Source organism: Somniosus microcephalus, chromosome 18 (genome assembly GCF_052327205.1).
Source record: "Somniosus microcephalus isolate GS21.2 chromosome 18, FLI_Smic_1.0, whole genome shotgun sequence".
NCBI lineage: Eukaryota > Metazoa > Chordata > Chondrichthyes > Squaliformes > Somniosidae > Somniosus > Somniosus microcephalus.
Window position 1 is genome coordinate 53,160,165 of NC_141004.1, and position 14,289 is coordinate 53,174,453.

General features: G+C 46.1%; 1 protein-coding gene across 1 annotated transcript in view; it reads right to left on the reverse strand.

Moving 5' to 3' along the window:
- Nucleotides 1-14,289, reverse strand: part of LOC147105272 (liprin-alpha-2-like) — a 67,809-nt gene that overhangs the window by 4,235 nt on the left and 49,285 nt on the right. The gene's annotated exons all lie outside the window — the stretch shown is intronic.

Here is a 14,289-nt window from a genome sequence, read left to right on the forward strand (position 1 = left end):
AGCTAAAAATTCTTTTTCAGAATTACAAGTCACGCTGAAGCAGCAGTGCAGCCCAAGGTGATGTTTGTAATAATTTATAATGGTAGATAATGAATGTGATTGGTGCCCAGGGCTAGTCGTTAATCAACACCGTTTCAAGTCAGAAATTAATTTTAACCTAACAGAGAAATGTCTGTCCAACGTTTTATCGCGAGCAAAGGATTTTTGCGACGCCTTGGGTGGAATTAGAAGATAGTTGTAGTGCATCTAAGAATTATTAAAGGGGGAGAAGCGGTGTTGGACGATAGATTAACTCAATGAAGTGGTGCCAGAAAGTTATACACAAATATTTCAAACATTTGACATCATGTGTGGTATACATGCAATGGTTCTACACAGCATCAATGCTGCATGACAATGAGCAATACCAGCAGAGGTCCAGTGTTACACCAACTCCCAACTACTCCACTTGCTGCTGAACAACAGCAAGGAACCAATTTATTCTCCATCTTATTTCCTCCCACTCCTCCGCAACCACCTGTTATTCTGTAACCTAGGGAAGTAGCTAGGTATCTACTATACTATAAGCAATGAAAAAGATGGGTTACATGCTGCTCAGAAACATTGCTTCCAGCTATCCATCTCTCAGCCACTGGTATCTACCCATGCAGAGAATCACCGGTAACAAACTGCATCCCAACAACATGTGAGATAATGAGTCGATTGCCCCAATCCCATTGTAGCAACACGATGTTAATTATTTGTTTAAAGCCCTTTCAAATACATTATATGAAATAGCAAATCGGCTGGGTGTGAATTATTGGCCCAGAAATTAGTGTCCCAACGTGCGAATAAGCACCGTGTACTCACGCGTGGGACCGATGGAATTGCCGGTTTTCCGCATGCGCGGGAAACCGGCATTTCCGATCCTCTGAACCAAGGGGTTCAGAGGTCAAACGCGTGCGCGCGGGAGTCTGCGCGTGCGCGTTGAACTTCCTTTTTTTTTTCCAGGTTTGCCCATGCGTGAAGGCCTCCACTTTTTACACTTTAAAAAAGCAGACGTAAGGACTTAATTTTAAAAGGTAAGTGTTCTATTAATTAAAATTAGAATTTTTTTTCCACAGGTTTATTATTTTTAAAGACTTTACAGTAAGGTTAGTGTAATTTTAGCCCCGATTTTTTATAAAATTATTTTTTTCAAAAATTTAAATTATTGTTTAAAATAGTTATTTAAAGTTATTTATAGTTCATTTAAATAGTGTGATGTTTTCTTAAATTTTATTTCAAGTTTAAGTACTGTTTTGGGCGCCCGGAGTTTTCATGAGTTCGACAGTTCTTACTGTCAAACTCATGAATGAACTTTTGCATCCTCCGATTGGTTGCCCAGTGCTCACGTGATCCCAGCCGACACATCGCACTAAGTACGCCGCTGGGTCACGCAAGCACAGTGCGCCGGGAGCTGAACCGGGCCACAGACAGGAAGTCCACGCAGGCCCAGGCCTCAACTGCCGGCGCGCTGTGCACTCGCGGGAAGCCCCCGACATGAATTTCTGGGCCATTGAGTCCCAGATATCTACGATACCATAAGTAATGAAAAAGATTGGTTACACGCTGCTCAGAAACATTCCTTGCCCCTCATCACCCCTCAAAGTTATCTTGGAGCCATGAATCTCCAGCACGCAACTCCGTTGCTGGCCCATTGGAGCACTGTCGTACGCAACTGAGCCATTCGGATCAGAAAGGTTCCAGTCTCAATCCTCAGTCTAAGCTGAGTTAGCAAACAGCCGGTTTAGTGATAGGAGCTCCGCTGGGATGTCTTCCATGTTGTTCACAATTTATATTAACGATTTAGACTTTGGAATCAAAAACACAATTTCTAAATTTGTGGATGTCACCAAATTGGAGGGGATGATCAATACTGAGGAGGACTGCAACAAATTACAGGAGGACATTAATAAACTTGCAGAATGGGCATATAATTGGCAAATTAAGTTCAACACAGATAAATGTGAGGTATTATATTTTGGTAGGAAGAATAGGGAGGTCATTTATTACTTGGAGCGTGTGAGTCCAGGTGGGGTAGAGGAACAAAGGGATCTTGGAGTACAAATACACAAATCACTAAAAGTTGCGCCACAGGTTAGCAAGGCCATTAAAAATGCAAACCAAGCACTAGGCTTTATTTCTAGAGATATAGAATTGAAAAGTAGGGAAGTTATGCTAAACCTGTATCGAACCTTGGTTAGACCACACTTAGAGTACTGCGTGCAGTTCTGGTCGCCATATTATAAAAAGGATATAGAGGCACTGGAGAGGGTGCAGAGAAGATTTACAAGGATGATACCAGAAATGCGAGGGTTTACATATCAGGAAAGGATGAACAGGCTGGGTCTCTTTTCTCTTGAAAAAAGAAGGTTGAGGGGTGACTATATAGAGGTCTTTAAAATTATGAAAGGTTTTGATGGAGTGGATACAGAGAGAATGTTTCCACTTGTGGGGAAGAGCATAACTAGAGGCCATCAATATAAGATAGTCACCAAGAAATCCAATAGGGAATTCAGAAGAAACTTCTTTACCCAAAGAGTGGTGAGAATGTGGAACTCGCTACCACAGGGAGTGGTTGAAGCGAAAAGTATAGATGCATTTAAGGGGAGGCTAGGCAAGTATATGAGGGAGAAGGGAATAGAGGGTTATGCTGATAGATTTAGATGAGGAAAGACGGGAGGAGGCTCGAGTGGAGCATAAACGCCGGCATGGACTGGTTGGGCCGGATGGCCTGTTTCTGTGCCGTACATCCTATGTAATTTAATCCTACATAAGTAGCCTGTTGGTTCTCGCATGAAGAATAGTAATTTGGGCAAGGTATTGGAGGGTACCTGGTGCCTTTGGAACCATGTCCCAACACAAATCAGCACCTTGACAGGCCCAATTTTATTTTAGTACATCTATATATATATATAAAAGGATCGTGGTGTCTGTCTGTCTGTATGTATATCCGGGCTTAACTCAAAAGTTATAGAGCGTACCTACACATATGTTATATCAAAGGAAAGCTTATGATTAGGGGAGTGTCATAGGCATATTTACTTTTTGGTCAGACAAAAATTGTTCAGACACTATACAAAAAACGGACAAAATCCGCTGATTAGCGGTTGACCAATCCTACAGCTCATTAGCGTTGAGTGACGTGAAGTTTGACCAATCCTACGGGGGGAGCGCGCTGCGTCACGGGGGGCGTTTCATGGCGTGTGTGGGCGGGGCCTAATCCTTCAAACTGCCGTTAGTGCGGTAGCGCGAAAAACCAGAGACCGGAGCGGCAGGGGTCCATCGGGCCAGGCCTGAGGCGCTCTTTCCTCCCCCTCTCTCTCCAGGCTAATCCCAAAATAAATCCAGCAGCGGAGCGGCATCGGAGGCCCACAGCGGGAGCTCATCAGGGCTCACTCGGGCCGGGCCTGAGGTGCTAGGCCACGCACGGGGGCTCGGGCCGGAGCGGGAGCTCAGCTGAGCTGAGTCGGGCCGGGCTTGAGGCGCTAGGCCGCGCACGGGGGCTCGGGCTGGAGCTCAGCTGAGGTGAGTCGGGCTGGGCCTGAGGCCCTAGGGAGGGAGGGAGAGAGAGGAAAGGAGGGAGAGACAGGAGGAGAGAGAGGAGAGGGGGAGAGAGAGTGGGGAGGGAGGGGGAGAGGGAGAGAGAGAGAGAGAGTGGGGAGAGAGAGAGAGGGGCAGGGAGAGAGAGGGGGAGGGAGGGAAAGAGTGAGGGGGTGGGAGAGGGGGGGAGAGAAGGAGCGCGGGGAGGGAGACTCCGTCTCCTCACACAACACACACACAGCCCGAGCGATGAGAACCTCCGGCTTCACCTACATCTCCTCTCTCTGGATCCTTTTTTAAAAATTTTAAACCCACAATCTCGCCTTCTTCCTTCCTTCCTTCCTTCGGCTGCTGAGATTCAAACTTCCCGCCGACCTCACAAAATGGCGGCCACCCTTCTTCACCCGCCGGGCTCTGAGTCCAGCCCCTTCCCCGGGGTGTCTTCCTCTCTTCTCTATCTCTCTCTCTCTCTCCTTCCCTCTCTCTCTCCTTCCCTCTCTCTGTCTCTCCTTCCCTCTCTCTGTCTCTCTCCTTCCCTCTCTGTCTCTCTCCTTCCCTCTCTCTGTCTCTCTCCTTCCCTCTCTCTCTCTCTCCTTCCCTCTCTCTCTCTCTCCTTCCCTCTCTCTCTCTCTCTCTCCTTCCCTCTCTCTCTCTCCTTCCCTCTCTGTCTCTCTCTCCTTCCCCCTCTCTCTGTCTCTCTCTCCTTCTCTCTCTCCTTCCCTCTCTCTCTCTCCTTCCCTCTGTCTCTCTCTCTCCTTCCCTCTCTCTCTCTCTCTCCTTCCCCCTCTCTCTCTCCTTCCCCCTCTCTCTCTCTCCTTCCCCTTCTCTCTCTCCTTCCCCCTTCTCTCTCTCCTTCCCCCTTTCTCTCTCTCTCCTTCCCCCTCTCTCTCCTTCCCTCTTTCTCTCTCGCTCCTTCCCCCTCTCTCTCTCCTTCCCTCTCTCTCTCCTTCCCTCTCTCTCTCCTTCCATCTCTCTCTCTCCTTCCCCCTCTCTCTCTCTCTCTCCTTCCCCCCTCTCTCTCTCTCTCTCCTCCCCCCTCTCTCTCTCTCTCTCTCTCTCTCTCTCCTCCCCCTCTCTCTCTCTCTCTCTCTCCTCCCCCCTCTCTCTCCTTCCCCCTCTCTCTCTCTCTCTCTCCTTCCCTCTCTCTCTCTCTCCTTCCCCCTCTCTCTCTCCTTCCCACACAGACAGACAGACTCATTTATATATATATAAATTATTTTTTCTTTTTTCATAACAGCATGCCCTCAAGGAAACGTAGCAGACTTGGACGCACCACTTCTGACTGGCGACCTCCATTAACAAAAAACGAAGTTGAAGAACCACTTCCTGGGTGCTTAGGAAGAGTTCTTCAATCCCAACAGTCTCATAAACAGTTTTATAAACATGGCACAGGGTTCTTGAGTTCCCTCGGCACCACCGGGCACTCCAGCTAGTATTTGATATATGAACTATACCTAGATTCCTCATTATGAGTAAACTAACCAACCAACCAACATTACAGGTACTTCAGTAAGAAGGTACAGATAATATTGTACTGTATGATAATACAGGTAGATAATAGCATCACCAGCCCAGTAGTAGACAAGTACTCCTGTTTCAGCACTAACTTACTCAAGAAATATATTAAATAATGCTCCCCTGGATTTTAGTGGTCATTGCCAAAATAAATACACTTCAAGTATTCTATTTATGCATTGTGACGACCATTTTAATGGGCTGAAGGTGATTGAACATTAAACCTGAAGCAATTAAAATTCTCATCCCGCAACAGCCCATCGGTTCTCCTCTAAAACTATAATTTTCCTAAAATGAAACAAAATGGTTCTGGTTGACCAAAAATGCCTTTTGTTACCATTAACAAACACCCTGATTAAAATCAAAAGCATTCTGTCCATTAGTTTCAAGCTTCATTTACACAGTAACATGACAAGTTTGTCAATTTTAGCTTAATTAATGGCCCAGAAATTCGGGTCTCTACGGGTGAGTACTCATGGGGTACTCACGCGTAGGCCCAACGAAAGTGCCGGTTTCGTGCATGCACTGCGCATGCGCGGGAAATCGGCACTTCCGTTCCCCTGAAAGAAGGGGTTGACAGGTGGAACGCGTGCGCCGGAGAGGCAGCGCGTGCGCATCAAACTTACGTTTTTTTTGCAGGTTTCTCCAGGAGGGTAAGTCTCCAGGAGTTACACATGTAAAAAGCAGGCACAAGGCCTGCTTTTAACAAGGTAAGTGGTGAATTAATTAAAATTAAAACATTTTTTCCACAAGTTTATTATTTTTAAATACTTTAAAGAAAGGTAAGTTTATTTTTAGCCTCGTGAGAAAATGTAATTAATTTTTTCAAAAATTTAAATTATTGTTTAAAATAGTTATTTAATGTAATTTATAGTTATTTTAAAAATGTGATTTTTTAAAAATTTATTTGAAGTTTTAGTGATGTTTTGGGGCTTATAGTATTTATAGGTTTGACAGCTCTTCCTGTCAAACTTATGAATGAAGCATTCCCTGCTACCATTGGCTCTCCATGGCCCACGTGATCCCAGGGGACGCATCGAACTAACTGCGCCCCTGGGATATGCAAGCACTGCGCGCCGGCAGTTGGAGCAGGCCTAGGATCGGAATCCCACACGGGCCCACAGCTCAACGGCCGGCGCGCTAGGTAAGTGCAGGTCGGGGGCTTGCACCCGCGGGAGCCTCCGACCCGAATTTCTGGGCCATTAATGCCTTCAGCATTAGTCCTCACAACATACTGCTGGTAAAATGCATTACTTTTTCAATTGTTGAGAAATAGTAATGAATATTAAATAGTTATATTTTAGAAAAACCTGAGCAAGGCTAACTTTTCTTTAGCATTACAGTCTATAAATCTTACTTTTCTGGTTGAAGTCATATGATTCAAACTATGATCAGAATTTTTTTCATTTTTAACTCAGAAATCTACCATATTTCATGATTTTTGTAGTAGAAATGATGTTCGATCGTGGTATCAGGACAAAAAAAAAGCATTTCTTCCCCTCTCCTAAACTTGTCAAGTGCTATAAAGCCAAGTAATAATCAAAAGTTCCTTTGGGTATGTCTTGAAGTTTCAAAGCTTCAATGTGTTTCTTTTCCACAGACATGAAGCTCTTCAAAAGTAACAACTTGTTTCTCTCGCATTAAGTTTTCCCATTGTCAGTGAGCAGGAACTAGTACTTTCACTCTGTTACAGTAGGTTGTAATGGGCTTGGCCACGATCCGAAAGAACTGAACTGTGTCACTACTTTGAAGCTTAATTATCTTTAGAAGACATATGCTTATTTATAAACCATTTGACACACTGTACATACACATTAGGGCATGCAGTGCCATAGTCTTTCCTGATTATTAATGTATATAAAACACTGCATTTTTGAAGTGTTTTCAATTGGCATGAGATTGCTTCTATGCATTTTATTTATTGTGGGATAGGCCTCTCAAAAGGTATAATCATCAGTGTATTATCGCTTTACCTCAAGCCTATGTTTAATCAATCACTGAACTGAATACATGCCTTCCTGATACATTAAGTTATGATATATGAATTTTTCCTCATCTCAACATGGGTTTCACTCTATTTCTCACCTTTACCAACAAACTGATGGATATCATCAAAAGCAATATTGTTTCATTATGAACAACTGAAAGACCAACAATGACCAAATCACCACAAGCAGACAGAGACAGAATTGGACAGTGGCAGGCAATTGGTTTGTTATTTTCAGCACAGAAAAGTTAAGCCAATAACCCTGCTGAATGATGACCCACAGCATTTCACATTTACTTCTACTCAATAAGGATAGTAAATCTTTTCAGTTACAAACATTCATCTCCTTGGCTTAATCATATTTCAAATACACTAGGGTAAACAAGTGACAAAGATGTCAGCCAAAACTGGGGACACAGAAGGAAACCTTCAGAATTCTACAATAAACAAAGCATTCTACTATGATAAAGTAAACAAGGAAAACCATTCCCACTGGCTCGTGAATTGGTAAGTAGGGAGCATAAATTTAAGAAAGTCATCAGAAACCCAGAGAGGGGTTTGGATAAATTATTCTATCCAGAGGGTTGTTAGGACAGGCAATGCTATATCAGAAACAATTGTGAAAACAGAATTGATAATAGCTTTTAAAAGGGAAATGGATAAATATTTTTTTTAATTAAAAAAGGGTATGGGGACAACACAGTGGAATGGGACCAAGTGGATGACTCTTTCAGAGAGCTGTCACATAAGCTGTGAGCTAATTGACCTCCTTCTGTGCTGTAAAACTCTATGGTTCTTTAATCAACTCCTCAGTATTGGAATACTATAAGCCCTATTTTCCTGCCTCAGAGAAAACCCAGTGCTTGATTCATAAAGTCCAAACCATTTAAAGTCTATAGCTAGAATTTTTACCTTCGAGTCGGGGCAGTTGCGTGCAGGCCGCGTAGTGGGTCACCATCCTGAAGTTTTCAACAGCGCGTTCTGCACTGCGTGTTAAACTCAATTACATCAATTGAAACAGTCGTGCGGGTTTCCCGACCAATTAATTGGAGCGGGTCTGATGACGTCACTGAAGACTCGCCTTCAGCTCAGATATTTAAAGGAGCCTTGCACACATCACAGTTGAAGGTTGTTGGAGGAGGCATACAGGTGGTTGGGAGAGGTGGCAATACCTACATTTCAAAGAGATTTGTGGGTGCAAGCAAGGATTGAGTCACAGCGACAGGGATGCCTCCCTGGAAGTCCTGGTCCAGGGAGTCAGAGTACGCAGGGATGTCCTATTCCCTGGCAGCTGCAGGAAAGGAGCTGCCAGTGAAACCAAGAGGGCATGGCTGGAGATCGCCCAAGAAGTAAAAAGCAGGGGTGTTGTCAGCCGCTCTGGATATAGTGCCGGAAGAGATTTAATGATCTCATGAGGCCAGGAAAGGTGAGCACAATGCCACACTCAACTACATCCTGATGTGCCTGTCACCCCAACCCCATCTTCCCAAGTCTACTCCTGCACGTCACTCCTCACACCAACCTACCTTGCAGGTGCAGCCATCCCTCACTGTCTATGCACCTACTCACGTCCCCAACTGACTATCCACCACTGACACTCACCCTCAGCCTAATGCCATCATAGCAAGTAACGCCACAGAAGGAGGCCACTTGACAATGTCACACCACTCCATCATAGTCACCCTCTACAGATGTAGCCCATACATCCCTTACACTCATTCCATCACTCTCACTCAAAGTTCTCTTCTTTTCCTCCTTGCAGGAGAAGAGTGCGTAGAACAGGAGAGAGAGAGAGAAAACCGGAGGTGGCCCTCCAATATATACAAATTTGATGCCAGCAGAGCAGGAGGATCTTGAAATAAGTGTGGTGACAGAGCAGCTGGCGGTGGGAGACGGAGAGAGGGGGACCTCCCAGCAACCTGGTGACAGAATTAAATATCCCACATGGCATGCAACAGTCACTCATGGTGACTGATGTTAGCAGCCAGTGAAATATCATGATGTGCATAATGTTCACGTAACACATTCTTATCATGAGGTCTAATCATGTCTTTACTCTCCCACAGGTCCACCCCCCCACCCCCCGCCACTACCAACGTCCAGCCGGAGGAGGAAGATGACTCCTTAGAGGAAGCTCCATTCTCTGAGGGTGCACCGTCACCAGGCCCATGCGCACCCAGCATCAGCGCAGATACTCGCACGTCGGTGAGTCCAGCGAGACTTAGAGGATGAGACCGAGAAATTAATAGTGGGAAATATGGAGATGGCAAAAACACTGAATGAATATTTTATATCAGTCTTTACAGTAGAAGACACTAAGAATATCCCAACACTGGACAAACAGGGGGCTAAAGGGGGGGGAGGAGCTAAACACGATCAAAATCACTAAGGAAGTGGTACTCGGTAAAATAATGGGACTCAAGTTGGATAAATCACCTGGACCTGATGGCTTACATCCTAGGGTCTTGAGGGAAGTGGCGGTAGGGATTGTGGATGCATTGGTAATAATTTTCCAAAACTCCCTGGACTCGGCAAAGGTCCCGGCAGACTGGAAAACTGCTAATGTAACACCCTTATTTAAAAAGGGCAGTAGACAGAAGGCTGGAAACTATAGACCGGTTAGCCTAACATCTGTGGTAGGTAAAATTTTGAAGTCCATTATTAAGGAGACAGTAACAGGACATTTGGATAATCATAATTTAATAGGACAAAGTCAGCATGGTTTTATGAAGGGGAAGTCATGTTTGACAAATTTGCTGGAGTTCTTTGAGGAAGTAACGTATAGGGTGGTAAAGGGGAACCAGTGGACGTAGTGTATTTAGGCTTCCAAAAGGCATTTGACAAGGTGCCACACAAAAGATTATTGCTTAAGATAAAAAATCATGGGATTGGGGGTAATATTCTGGCATGGATAGAGGATTGGCTATCTAACAGAAGGCAGAGAGTTGGGATAAATGGTTCATTCTCAGACTGGCAATCAGTAACGAGTGGTGTTCCGCAGGGGTCAGTGCTGGGTCCTCAACTCTTTACAAGCTATATTAACGATTTGGAGGAGGGGACCGAGTGTAACATATCAAAGTTTGCAGATGATACTAAGATGGGAGGGAAAGTAGTGAGTGAGGAGGACATAAAAAACCTGCAAGGGGACATAGACAGGCTAAGTAAGTGGGCAGAGATTTGGCAGATGGAATACAATACTGGAAAGTGTGAGGTTATGCACTTTGGCAGGAAAAATCGTAGAGCAAGTTATTATTTTAATGGCAAGAAACTGGAAAGTACTGAAGTACAAAGGGATCTGGGGGTCCTGGTGCACGAAACTCAAAAGGTTAGTATGCAGGTGCAGCAAGTGATTAAGAAGGCCAATGGAATGTTGGCTTTCATTGCTAGGGGGATAGAATATAAAAATAGGGAGGTATTGCTTCAGTTGTACAAGGTATTGGTGAGACCGCACCTGGAATACTGCATACAGTTTTGGTGTCCATACTTAAGAAAAGACATACTTGCTCTCGAGTCAGTACAAAGAAGATTCACTCGGTTAATCCCGGGGATGAGGGGATGGACATATGAGGAGAGGTTGAGTAGATTGGGACTCTACTCATTGGAGTTCAGAAGAATGAGAGGCGATCTTATTGAAACATATAAGATTGTGAAGGGGTTGGATCGGGTGGATGCGGGGAAGATGTTCCCGATGATGGGTGAAACTAGAACTAGGGGGCATAGTCTTAGAATAAGGGGCTGCTCTTTCAAAACTGAGATGAGGAGGAACTACTTCACTCAGAGGGTGGTAGGTCCATGGAATATGCTGCCCCAAAAAGCTGTAGAAGCTACATCATTACATAAATTTAAAACAGAAATAGACAGTTTCCTAGAAGTAAAGGGAATTAAGGGTTACGGGGAGCGGGCAGGAATTTGGACATGAGTCTAGGTTCGGAATGGTCATGGCCCTGTGGGTAGCGGAGCGGGCCCAGGGGCCGTGTAGCCTGATCCTGCTCCTATTTCGTGTGTCTAATTCTGTTAGATTCAGGAGATGGTTCTGTGATAGTGGATTGGCGGTTAGGATCAGATCAGCCATGATCTTATTGAATGGCGGAGCAGGCTCGAGGGGCCGATTGGCCTACTCCTGCTCCTATTTCTTATGTTCTTATGAGACGCAGAGCAGTGTTGTCACCTGGTGTCTCACACATCACAAGTGAGCAAGAGCAGATGGTGGAGACAGAGACAACAGTGGAGACTCCTCGCCGGAGGGCGCAGGACGCTCTAAGCTCTGCTCAGCTGGTGTAGATGCTGAACCTCGGGGGCCGTTGACAAAGAGGTTGATCTTGGAGGAGTAGCAACAAATGCGCGAGGCTCTGGCAGCTTTTCCAGCCGCGATGTGCGCGATTGTACAGAGAATGGAGGGGTCCATCTCCAACTTGAGCAGCATTACCTCGCAGGCGATGGCGACGATGTGCTGTTCCATGGAAAAGATGGCCATCTGCATGGAGCAGCAAATGTTCCAGTCACACGAGAACATGCTTGCTGTGGACAATAGATTGCAGACTCTCATTGACCTTATCTCTAGGGGGGATACCAACATAGACTTGGGCGTTCATCGCCCCACTGCTGTGCAGCAAGGTGCTCTCCAGCTCCTTGCTAGCAGGGATGTGCGGGTGGCCCAGGAGAGGGATGACGGTGAGAGGGTCATGAAAGTGGGTGCTCTTCTCAAAGTGCTCCCATTTCAGTCAGAGCCCCACATGCTGTCTCGGATCCCGATGGACAAGTCTGCCCCTGCACAGTCACAGGAGGAGCAGTCTTTGGTGGGAACACCCAGATGACGCCTGCTAAAAGTGTCAAAGCAGTCACTGCAGGGAAGTGAGCAGCCTGCCTCTACCTTTGCTGAAGCCACAGGGGCTGCACCTCATAGAAGCACTCAGAAAAGAAAAAAGACACAATTGTAGATGAATAAGGGTTTGCCAAAATGTTAGTGTTAAGTTCTATTTATGATGCGCATAAATTTATTTCTTTGCACATCTTGTCCATTTTTGCCTACTACCTGGGAAATTGCCTTGCCACTTGGAGTGAATGGTGAGACATTACTTAACCTCAAGCAATGGGTGATTGGTTGACAGAAATGGTTTTGTCATTTTGGGACTTCTTTGTGATGTTGGTGGGGTGGGGGGGTGGGGGGAGGGGAGAGGGGAGTTGGTACAGCATCTTGGAGACAGTTGGGTGCACTGGTGCAACTTAAGTAAATCGGGCCATTATGAGGCCATCCCAGGCCTCCCGGGCAGCAATATGTGCCGCTGCTGGTGCCATCTCCACCTCAGGTTCCTCCTTCTCCTTCTAAGAGGCTGTGTGCTCTGCGCCTTGCTCCTCCTGCAGCTCCAATCCTCGCTGCTGCGCTATGTTATGCAGCGTGCAGCATACGATGACGATTCTGGAGACCCTGGCTGGTGCGCACTGAAGGTCTCCTCCAGATCTGTCAAGGCATCTGAAGCGCATCTTCAGCATGCCGATTGTTTGCTCTATGACACATCTGGTGGACATGTGGCTTTCATTATAGTGCTCCTCGGCATCATTGCTTGGCCTCCTCAAGGGTATCATCAGCCACGTCTTCAGTGGATAGCCCTGGTCTTCAAGCAGGCAGCCAGTATGTCTGTTTGGAGGTGCGAAGAGCTGAGGGAGGGTGGACTGGCACAGCATGAAAGAGTCATGACAGCTGCCAGGGAATCTGACACACACGTGCATGATGAACTTTTTATGGTTACAGACGAGCTGCACATTGAATGGGTGGAAGCCTTTCAGGTTCACAAACACTCCTGGGTGATGATGGGGTCCCCCGAAGGCCACATGTGTGCAGTCAATGACACCCTGCACCTGTGGGAAGCCAGCCAAAGCCGTAAAGCCGAGTGCCCGCTCAGTATACTGGATTCATCAGTGGCAAAGTTTACATAAGTGGCTGACTTATGGAGCATGGCATCGGTCACCTGGGTGATGCATTTGTGGGAGCAAATATCTGCTGCAGATATTTGGAGCAGATATAGAAGGAGCCTGAGGTGAAGATGTTGAGGGCAGTGGTGACTTTGACAGCCACTGGTAAGGCGTGTCCACCAGATCCTCTGGGCAGCAGGTCTTCTGCCAGCAAGCTACAAATGTTTGCCGCGACCTAGCACGATAGCCTGAGCCTCCTGAAACACTGCTGTTCAGTCATGTCCAGGAAGCTCATCCTCTGCCTGTATACCCTGTGTTAGGGGTATCGCCTCTGGTGCAGTGCACCCCTGTGCTGATTCCCCTCTCTCCTGTGGAGCATCAGGTCAGTGAGGAGAAGGCTGCTGGGTGTTGCTGCTGCTGTGGCTGGTGCTGGGGCTCATCTTGGTCCGAATCTGAGGTCCAGGGTGAGACAGCATAAGTGGCACCCATGCTGATCTGATAGATGCCAGGTAAAGTAGAGATCAGAGGCACAATCCTCCAAAGTATTGAGAGTGACTTGCAATGTGGTGAGAGTGGCTTCTGAGGTTGCAGAAATCACCTGCAAACTCCTGAAAGCAAAATCTCTGCACAAAATGGTGTCAGCAAGAGCCTTTCCATTAGGCAAGGAAGCAGGTGTAAGCTGTGTGTATTTATGTACTTTTTCCATCTGTCACTTAATGAAGTAGCACGATGGCCACTGAGCTCCCACCTTGCTTTCACAGGCGAGCTTCCCGAGGTCAGTGAATCCCATGTGCAACCAGTTAAATTTGAAACTTCACGTTTAAAAGGCTGTTAAGGGTCTCTCAATGAGCTGTTAACTACCTCAATAAGGCCGCCTGCCTCTCCCGAGCGGGTCCGTGGCGCGCTTCGAAATGCGCCCGAGTTAAATGCAGAATTGGCGGGATGACGCCGGATTCTCAACGTGCTGGCAATTTCAGCGCTTTTAACTGCCGACCCACCCGCTCTGCAATGTGAAAATTCAGGCCAATGGATCAAATTAGAAAAGACAATTCCATCCTAAAATCCACCTTTACCAGAACCAAAGATTATGATTCTGCCAGTACCATTAGAATTCCTCATTCTTGAGCTAAAGTTTCATATTTAAGTCAGAGTACTAAAGTGTAGCTGCAGCAGCTTTTGGGTTTCTGTTATCAACACTATTTCTCCTGATCTGGAATTATCTCTGACATCGTCATCAGCCAGAACTCTAATCTATCCCTGTACATTTCAGTTTGGCTCAGTTCAAAGCACTCTCACCTCTGAGTTATGAACTT